The following is an 11,180-nucleotide window of genomic DNA, read 5'->3' on the forward strand; positions in this document are numbered from 1 at the left end:
TTCTATTAAAGAAATGTCAGATAATTTTAAAGTCTTCTTTTCCATATCCCTTTTCGAAAAAAAAATCCATGGAGAAGCATATTTCCTGAGATATCATATTCTCATCACTGAAGATTAAAACATAAGACACTCGAAGTTAATAAATATTTTAATGAATTAACTTTTTACATATTCTGCATACATTTTTAATTTTAGTTTTCATTCTATTGTATTCATTATTATTTATTTCAGTAGTATGATAGTGAATTTCATTATACAATCTATTTTAACAACTATTATGAAGCAGTAATATTGTTTCATTTTTGTAACAATATTATGTGATTAAAGTTATTGATTTTATTTTGTCTATATTTACAAAAAGGGCATATTTTGCAGACATATATAATCAAAATAATTAGCTTATTCCTGCCCTTTATGTACTATTATAATCTTATAAGTCAAATTTTCATTGCTCCTTTTCCTTTCTTTCCTATTTAGATATTTTCTCTTATTCCTATATTCTCATTTTTCATCTTCAAGTTGTATAACTACCATGAAACAGTTCTAACACCATATTTCTGTCAATCTGCATGCTACATTGGAGCTCAATTAGAGGTAGCATAGTGGATAAAGTGACAGACCTGAAGTTCTGAAGCCCTGAGTTCAAATGCCCCTCATACCAGCTATGTGACCTTAAACAAGTCACTTAGATTCTGTTTGCTTTAGTTTTCTTATTTGTGAAAAGGGAATAATAGTACCTACTTCTCAGGGTGGTTGCGAGGATCAAATGACAGAATAATTGTAAAGTTTTTATCACAGTGCCTGGCACATAGTAGATGCTATATAATCTAGCTACATCATCTTTATCATCATTGTTATCATCATTAATATTTAGTAGTAGTAATAGCAGTGTTGTATAATAGATACAATGCTGCTGTATCCGAGTATGTCATTTCTCCATCCAGGTCCTGATTAACAAACATAATGAGTGTCTAAAGTGGCCATAGGTATTTGAATCCATACTGTAATTTCATTCACTTTCTTTACTTATTTATTTTTTGGTTAGATTTATCTAATTTTGATATGGGAAGGTTGAGCTCTCCCACTAGTATAGTTTTACTATCTATTTCCTCCTTAAGCTCCTTTAGTTTCTCCTTTAAGAACCTGGATGCTATACCATTTTATGTATATATGTTGAGTACTAATATCTCTTCATTGTCTATACTGCCTTTTATCAAAATATAATTACCTTCCTTATCTCTTTTAATCAAATCTATCTCTGCTTTAGCTTTGTCTGAGATCATGATTGCTACTCCTACTTTCTTTTTCTCAGTTGAAGCCTAATAGATTCTGCTTCAGCCTCTTACCTTTACTCTGTGTGTGTCTACCTGCCTCAAATGTGCTTCTTATAAACAACATAGGGTAGCATTCTGTTTTTTAATCCATTCTGCCATCCCCTTCTACTTCTCTGTAGGGTAAGATAGGATTCTATATCCCAATGAAGCTGGTTGTTCTTCCCTTTCTGAGCCAATTCCAATGAGAGTAAGGTTTAAGTGTTACCCTATCACCACCCTCAGCCTCCCTTCCATTTGTGGTTGCTTGGATCTCCTCACCCCTTATTGATTCTTGCTTTGCTCTTTGTCCCCATAGAAATTTTTCAAAGTTAGAGATTTCTTTCACTATTTGCTCCTTTAATTTTGAAAGCTGATGATTCTGTCTCCTCTCCTAATGGCTTGCAGATCTCACCACTGGGAGCTATTTTGCTGTGGGGCTAAGCCCTTGGATTCTAAGATGAAAGGTAAGGGTTTAAAATAATAATAGTAATATTTCTCAATAGTGGACAGATCCTCCCTGACCTCCAAGAATTCACCTTCTTCCATGCAGTCCCCCACATACAAGTGGACAAAGGCATGCTTGGCAAGTCAAAGTAATGGTCCAGGTGCCTCTTTGCTTCTGCAATTGCCATAGTATTTACTCAGCATGCATACAGCCCAGTGGGAGGCTAATGGTTGATGCCCACCTTGAATACACTGGTGTACCAATCCACAGACTGAATCATATGCTTTGTCTTGGTGGTGGGGAGGGTAGCATTTATAACTTTCGGAACCACATCCCCTAGGTGGAAGCTGACCATATATTTGCTTGTGGCTGAGGTCACACTTAACCATCTGGTTGGTGGGCCCAGAAAAGACTTTGATGATTTCGGTCACACACAGCTGCTTCTGAAAAAAAAAAAAAAAAAAAAAAACGACTTCTTGGCTGATGTGTTTGGAAGAATAGGTAGCCAGGGGAAAATGGACATGTGGGGAGGGCACCAGCTTTGTGTGGAATTTCAGATCCACCTTCAGACTCCCTCCAAAGCACAGAGGAGCCATTATGGTGGAGACAATCCAATGAGGCAATTCCAATTGGTGTAAGTAGTCCATTCAATATTGAAGTTACACTAACATATGTCAAATATGGCTTAATTGATGACCATGTCAATATGCAAGTAAAGTAAGCAGAGGTAAGGAAATTATGGACACAATGAATATAAAAGAAAAAAAGAGTCTCTAAAAATATATGTATGAAGAAGAAATATAAGAAGACACTTTCCTCTCTACTCTGAAATTGTGAGGGGAGTGTAAGTGTAGAAAATTGCATATATTTTGGGGTATTTTAAAAGCATTGATCAATTTTGCTGATTATTACTTTTTTCTTGTTTCTGAAAAACCATTATAAAGAATAACTTTTGGGAGAAGAAATGGGGAGAAATAAAAATCTAGGCAACATAAAAATAGAAGACAGGAATAAAAATGTCTATTTGATACTTGGAAAAAAAAACTTGTTGTATAGTTAAATATAAGCATTCAAGGCTAAATCAGGTTTACTTATCCATTTCTGACTGTGCAGATAAGACATGTAGTTCCACATTTAAAATCTTTTCTATGTTTTATTTGTTTTAAAAAATTTGTTCTGGTATAGATAACAAATTCTTTTAGAAATCCATTCTAAGGAAATTTCGTACTGAAGTGTTTTGTACTTAGGCAGTATATAAAAGTAGTCTTTAAATATAAAGTAACAGCTAATCTAGCAGCTATCAGTATAGATTTCTTGTGGAAGTCTTCTCTATAACCTTTTAAAGACAGAAAATTTCCGTCTTCTTACATTATATGCAGTTATTTTGCTATAACTATATGTAATAGTTGTTTTCTTAAAAAATTATGTTTCCAATATGTGGAGAAAGAGAGGAAGAGAATAAAATGAATTCTATAAGAAACCTCAGGCCTGCTAGGATGTGTTAAAGCTAGAAATGTAATTAAGGCTTTTCCTTTGATCAACTCTAACAGCTGAAACAAGGGCATAGATGGCTTCTGCCTTTTACTTAGAAAAACAAAACAACTGGAAAAAAGTTAGATCAGAAGGGCTTTGATATTACTAGACTGAAATCCTGAGGCTAAGAGCCTAAAACCATCAAAAAGTCCAAGGAGAGGACTAAAATCCAAGATAAGAATTCAGGTTGAGATAAAAAGTCATAGACACTATGAAAACTATTGGATTCAATTAAGTTGTAAATGATAACAGTTACAGATTAGTGAAAAATGTACCATCATAATTACAACATTTATTGACTATCTACAACACACTGAATCAGGAATTAGGGACATAAAGCTATAAGAGGTACAGGTCCTGCCTTCCAACAGGTTAGGTTTTAGAAAAGGGATTTTAGAATTTTAATTGTCAAGAAGTTAGCATTCACTAAAACTTCTATATGTCTACATGTATTATATATAGACATAAATTTTTTGTCTCAGTATATGTTCTTGGTGGCTGTGACAGCAGCATTTTGGTGGATGTTGCCAAATGATACAGATGTATGTGTATATGAACATATGTAAAGTGTAAATGCACACACAAACACGCATAATTTTGTTATTAGTTTATTTAATATTGTGCAGTTTGAAAATGGCTCTGAGGACCCTGGGGGAGAGAGAGAGAGAGAGAGAGAGAGAGAGAGAGAGAGAGAGAGAGAGAGAGAGAGAGAGAGAGAGAGAGAGAGTGTTTTGGCACCTTTTTTGGAGAATCACAGAGGAGAGCCTTTTTACCCAGAGAACCTTTGTGATCTAATTCCTAGCTTCCCCAGACCTTTTCCCTTTCCTAATCTAATTAAACCTTGTTTATTAATATCCCTATCATCTAGCTTGGTTTTGTTCAGCTCCTAAGGGCTCGGGTCAACTTCCCCACTGGGTCTGGGGACCGGCTACCCGGGCTACCTTCCTTCCCTTCCTCCAGCTTTCCAACTTTCCTTTTCCCTTCCTCCCATCCATCCTCATTCTTCTTTCACCCACACCACAATATGTAACAATTGTATAATTATATAGGTGCCTTTGTATAATATATTACATAGATATGTGAATATGTTATTATATATACATCATAATCTTATTTATAATAGGGAAATATAGAATTGTATATATACTACATATGCATTCTGTCTAGCTACCTCTTGTGGAGCTAAATGTGGAGAGGTTTATCCACAGAAATTTGCATGTATGAATATATATACACATATTTATAATATATACAGAAATATATATGTACATATACACAGGGAAAGATTAATTCCCCATAACATTAACCATCATATGATGGATTTTGTTGCAAAAAGTTAAAGAAACAGGCAAAAATACAAAAAAGACCTCCAGAATCCTAGGCATTCTCCACTTTTCTACTTAAGTAATGATGATTAAAATTTTTTTGAAAAAAAAGGGAATGTGAGTGCTTAGATCATTCACAACCATTAATTTGACTGTTTTTTTTTAATAGCAGTCATTGCCCAAGATTAAAGAGTAAACATGGAACAGATAACAAGCTTTTCATCATCTGTCCTTGCAAGTGCTTGTGATGAGAATAAACAAACAGAATATAGTGATAACATTTCATGAATCATCACTCATCGCAAAGGAAAATTAAGATTAAAAGAATCCCATGAAGCATTGGATAAGATCTTTGAACCTGTCAACTTAAACTAATGTCTGATGGTGACACTCTCTGACTCAACAAACTTAAATGGCCTAGTTGCCCTGAGGATCAAATATAAACTCTCCTCTTACATTTAAATCTCTTTACCTCCTGGCCCCTTCCCACAGTCTTCTGATATTTTACTTCCCACATTACAATCTAGCCATAATATTCTAAGCAAATACAAATGGCTATTTCCTTTGTCTCTGTGGTCTTTGTGGTAGCTATTCCTCATTCCTGGAAGAAAATCCTTTCTCTGCATCTTGGATTCCCTAGTTCCCTATCTGCTTATCTTTCTGTCTGTCTGTCTGTCTATCTATCTATCTATCTATCTATCTATCTATCTAAATATGAAAAGGGTTATCCCCAGAACCTTTCCATATTTAGGTACATGATAGATAGATAGATAGATAGATAGATAGATAGATAGATAGATAGACAGACAGACAGACAGAAAGATAAGCAGATAGGGAACTAGGGAATCCAAGATTGTTACCTCCCTCATTATACTTTTTGAAAGAGAACAAAATGCATTGGTTTTGACAAGTACTGAAAGAAATTATTCTAAAAATGAAATTTATTATATCTTAAAAATAAGAAGTGACTAGAAACAAAAGTAATTGTCATTTGGGTTTAACTTTCAGTTTACATTCAGGCCATAGAGTGAATTGAAAAGGTCAAATTAGGAGAAAAAAAGCAGGACTATACAGACTCTCTCTTCTATTTTCTGAATAGTTAGCTGAAATAGGCTTGCTTCTCTTTTATGCTTAAACCCTGACTGTCATTGTTGAAACTCACTCAAGGGGGCACAGTTTTTTGGTTCCTTTATTCATTTGTCTTTTTTAACATTGGCCCAATGGAACAACTTATTCTCTCCTTGGCCATGACTATAATCCTAACACGTTAATTAAGAAATTTCTTCAGAATTTCTTAAAGAAATAAAGAAGGGAAAAAATTTCTTTAGACTTCATGTCCATTGACTCTCTGAAAGGGGTGAACCATTTATAAGTGTAAATGAGCTTAAGTCTGCTCCCTTTAAAATGTGTGAAAAGGTCACTGAGGGTGTGAACAGTTCAAGGTTTCTTTCCCTTTATAAGTGTGAATGTGATAAAATTAAACTCTTAAAATATTTTAGTCTCTGTTGTCCTATTAATTAATATGTCATAATTTCTATGATTAGGTTGGGAAGACTCAGTTGATCAAAGGTCCTCTAAATACCCTTCCTACACTTGTCTCCTCCCTACACTCCTTTTTTCACTATGCACTTTTCCTCCTCATTATATGCACAGTTGAATATTTATAGTTCCCAGAAAACAAGTTAGAGTGGTTGTGGTCTATTTCCACATTTGCAATTCTGCATAATCACCTGGTAATTTGGAGAACCAGGAGAATTATCTGCTTGATTAGGTTCTCTTTTTTGTGCTAGAGCAGGGGTCAGCAACCTTTTTGGCTGTGAGAGCCCTAAACGCCACATTTTTTAAAATGTAATTTCGTGAGAGCCGTACAGTGCTCACAGTGCGCGCTCCTGTAACAGCGCCTGAAAAAAATTGACTTTATGGCTCCTGCAGAAAGAGCCATATCTGGCCCTCAAAAGAGCCAGATATGGCTTGAGAGTCATACATTGCAGACACCTGTGCTAGAGTATTGAAAAATTTTAATTTGACAAAATTATTTTGCATAAGCCCAAAATAAATTTTTCCATAAGGATTGAGGCCTACCATTTCTGATGGTTGATATTATACATGGTTAGATAACTTAATCAAGATCATCTTACAAAATTATTATAGGTAACGAGCTATCTTGGTGTGTAAAAAGTTTAACTCAAAACACAAAAGACCATTGTGGAAGAAAATACAAATAAAAGGAGATTAAAAATAATGAGCTTCCTCTGAGTGAATGTTTTGGTTTCAAATCAACTCCTGTAGCATGCATATAGAACTCTTTCCTCTGCTGGAGGTTCCTTTACCAGTCTCAGGGCACTGCTTCCACAGTCTTTCGCAGAGGATCAAGCAAGGGGATCCACCAGGGGGCTTGACCTTGGAAAAAACCAGACCTCAGGAGCAAAAAGACCAAGTAGAGACCCTGAGCGCGAGGATAAACCTGAGAAGCTGCTGGGCTAATGATGGCTACCCAGTCTCAGGAAGTTCAGAAGAGAAAGATTAACAACAAGAAAAAAAATTCTTTAACACTCGACAACTTTTACACAGAGAAAATCCAGACAACCTAGCAAACAGAGGAAGAGAACAAACAAGCATCCGGACCCTCCTCAAATAAGGAAAACGGGTCACAAGCTATGGAAGAGTTCAAAACTGAGATTTTGAGGAAAATGGAAGAGATGTGGCAAGAAAATAACAGTTTAAAAGGTAGAATCTTGCAATTGGAAAGTGAGGCTCAGAAATCAAATGAACTGAAAAGCAAATTGAACCAGATTGAAAAAGAAAACCAAAAGATCATAGCTGAAAACGAAAAGATTAGAGCCGAAAACCAGTCCCTAAAGGCTAGAATTGAGCTATTAGAAGCTAATGAACTCTCAAGACAACAAGAACAAATAAAACAAAGTCAAAAGACTGAAAAAATAGAAGGAAACATGAAATATCTCAGTGAGAGAGTGACAGACCAAGAAAACTGGTCTAGAAGAGACAATTTGAGAATAATTGGTCTTCCAGATAAACCAGAAATTAATAGAAACCTGGACTCCATACTAAAAGAAATTATTCAGCAAAATTGCCCTGAAGTCCTACAACAAGAGGGCAATATAGACATTGAAAGGATTCATAGAACACCCACTACATTCGATCCAGATAAGAAAACGCCCAGAAATATAATTGCGAAATTCAAGAGCTTTCAAGCAAAAGAAAAAATCTTACAAGAAGCCAGAAAGAGACAATTCAAATATCAAGGAACACCAGTCAGGATCACACAGGATCTGGCAGCCTCCACGCTAAAAGACTGTAAGGCTTGGAATACAATATTCAGAAAGGCAAGAGAGCTGGGCCTGCAACCACGGATGAACTACCCATCAAAATTGACTATATATTTCCAGGGGAAAGTATGGGCATTCAACAAAATTGAAGAATTCCAAGTATTTGCACAGAAAAGACCAGGGCTAAATGGAAAGTTTGATATCCAACCAAAAAAATCGAGAGAAACATGAAAAGGTAAATAAGAAACAGAGGGGAAAGAAAGAAAACTTATAATTTTTAAATTTGCCTTTCTAAGGGCCTTAGTAAAATCTAATTATCTGTATTCCTATGTAGAGAAATGTTATGTATAATTCTCTGTAGTGAACTCTATTCACTATTATTGTATTCACTATTATAGTAATTAGAAGAATAATTCACAAGGTGAGGATGGAACACTAAATAATCTAAGATGACATGGGGGACGGGAAAGAGGGGGTGAATAGTAGGGGACACCAAAAGAAACTTGAGTGAATAAGAAAAATAGGATATTCTATTACACACAAAGAAGGCATGGGAAGGAGAGGTGACAAATACTATTATAAAAAGGAGAGGAAGAGAGCATTAAGAGGTAATAATCAAACCTTACTCTCAGTGTAATCAACCCAGAGAGGGAAGAGTAGCTATACTATCCATTGGGACATAAAACTCTTATCTAACCCTTCTGAGAAAGGCAGAAGGGATAAACCAAGGGGAGCAGGGGAGTGGGCAGGTCAAAAAAAAGGGAGTGGAGAAGAAGGGGGAAGGAATTCATAAGGCCTTTAAAAACAAAAAGGGGGGGGGAAATAAGGAAGGGGATAGAAAGGGAAGTTAATCAAGGGAGGAGATAAGGGATAGCGGCCTAATAGCAAACCACTGGTTTAAAAGGAAATAATATAAGAAAAAAGGGGGTTAGAATAGGGGAGGATACGAAAATGTCAGCAAATGCACAACTGATGATTATAACTCTGAATGTGAATGGGATGAACTCGCCCATAAAATGGAAGCAAATAGCAGAGTGGATTGGAAACCAAAATCCTACCATATGTTGTCTACAAGAAACACATATGAGAGGGGTGGACATACACAAGTTTAAGGTTCAGGGCTTGAGCAAAATCTTTTGGGCGTCAAATGAGAAAAAGAAGACAGGAGTGGCTATTATGATTTCTGAAAAAGCCAAAGTAAAAATAGATATGATTAAAAAAGACAGGGAAGGTCATTACATCCTGATTAAAGGCAGTATAAACAATGAGGAAATAACACTGCTCAATATATATGCACCAAGAGGCATAGCATCCATATTCATAAAGGAGAAACTGACAGAGCTCAAGAAGGAAATAGATAGTAAAACCATACTAGTGGGAGATCTAAATATTCCTCTTTCAGATCTAGATAAATCAAACCGAATAATAAATAAGAAAGAGGTAAGAGAGGTGAATGAAGTCCTAGAAAAATTAGATTTAATTGATATGTGGAGAAAAATAAATAGGGAAAAAATGGAATACACCTTCTTTTCAGCTGCACATGGCATATTCACAAAGATTGACCATGTTATAGGGCATAGAATCATTGCAAACAAATGCAAAAGAGCAGAAATAATAAATGTAACCTTCTCAGATCATAATGCAATAAAAATAATATTAAGTAAGGGCACCTGGACAGGAAAATCAAAAACTAATTGGAAATTAAGTAATATGATTCTCCAAAACCAATTTGTCAAAGAAGGAATCATAGAAACAATCAGTAATTTCATTGAAGAAAATGACAATGATGAGACATCCTACCAAACTATGTGGGATGCGGCCAAGGCAGTACTCAGGGGGAAATTTATATCCTTGAGTGCATATATTAACAAATTAAGGAGGGCAGAGATCAATGAATTGGGCATGCAACCCAAAAAATTAGAAAGTGAGCAAATTAAAAATCCCCAGATGGAAATTAAATTAGAAATACTAAAAATCAAGGGCGAAATTAATAAAATTGAAAGTAAAAGAACTATTGAATTAATAAATAAGACTAGAAGCTGGTACTTTGAAAAAACAGATAAAATAGACAAAGTACTGGTCAATCTAATAAAAAAAAAAGGAAAGAAGAAAACCAAATTGACAGTATCAAAGATGAAAAGGGAGACCTCACCTCTAATGAAGGGGAAATTAAGGCAATCATTAAAAACTATTTTGCCCAATTATATGGCAATAAATATAACAATTTAGGAGATATGGATGAATATTTACAAAAATATAAACTGCCTAGATTAACAGCAGAATAAATATTATACCTAAACAATCCCATATCAGAAAGGGAAATTGAACAAGCCATCAAAGAACTCCCTAAGAAAAAATCGCCAGGGCCTGATGGATTCACAAGTGAATTCTATCAGACATTCAAAGAGCAACTAATCCCAATACTATATAAATTATTTGATATGATAAGCAAAGAAGGAATCCTACCAAATTCCTTTTATGACACAAATATGGTACTGATTCCAAAGCCAGGGAGACCAAAAACAGAGAAAGAAAACTACAGACCAATCTCCCTAATGAACATAGATGCAAAAATCTTAAATAGAATACTAGCAAAGAGGCTCCAGCAAGTAATTAAGAAAATCATTCACCATGATCAGGTGGGATTTATACCAGGAATGCAAGGTTGGTTCAACATTAGGAAAACCATCCACATAATTGACCATATCAACAGTCTAACAAACAAAAATCACATGATTATCTCAATAGATGCTGAAAAAGCCTTTGACAAAATACAGCATCCATTCCTATTGAAAACACTGAAAAGTATAGGAATAGAAGGACCTTTCCTAAAAATAATAAACAGTATATACCTAAAACCATCAACAAACATCATATGCAATGGGGATAAATTGCCTTCCCAATAAGATCAGGAGTGAAACAAGGATACCCATTATCACCTCTATTATTTAACATTGTACTAGAAACACTAGCAGTTGCAATTAGAGAAGAAAAAGAAATTGAAGGTATCAAAGTGGGCAAGGAGGAAAGTAAGCTATCACTCATTGCAGATGATATGATGGTCTACTTAAAAAATCCTAGAGAATCAACTAAGAAGCTTGTAGAAATAATCAACAACTTTAGCAAAGTTGCAGGATACAAAATAAATGCACATAAATCATCAGCATTTCTATACATTTCCAACACACTAGAGCAGCAAGAAGTAGAAAGAGAAACACCATTCAAAATCACCCTAGACAATATAAAATACTTAGGAATATACCTACCAAAACAAACA

The 11,180-nt window shown here is 35.0% G+C and overlaps 1 pseudogene; it reads right to left on the reverse strand.

Moving 5' to 3' along the window:
• Positions 1-1,808: 1,808 nt before the first annotated feature.
• LOC123250564 lies at positions 1,809-2,458 on the reverse strand (annotated as a pseudogene).
• Positions 2,459-11,180: the final 8,722 nt, after the last annotated feature.

Source organism: Gracilinanus agilis, chromosome 1 (assembly GCF_016433145.1).
Source record: "Gracilinanus agilis isolate LMUSP501 chromosome 1, AgileGrace, whole genome shotgun sequence".
NCBI classification, from domain to species: Eukaryota; Metazoa; Chordata; class Mammalia; order Didelphimorphia; family Didelphidae; genus Gracilinanus; species Gracilinanus agilis.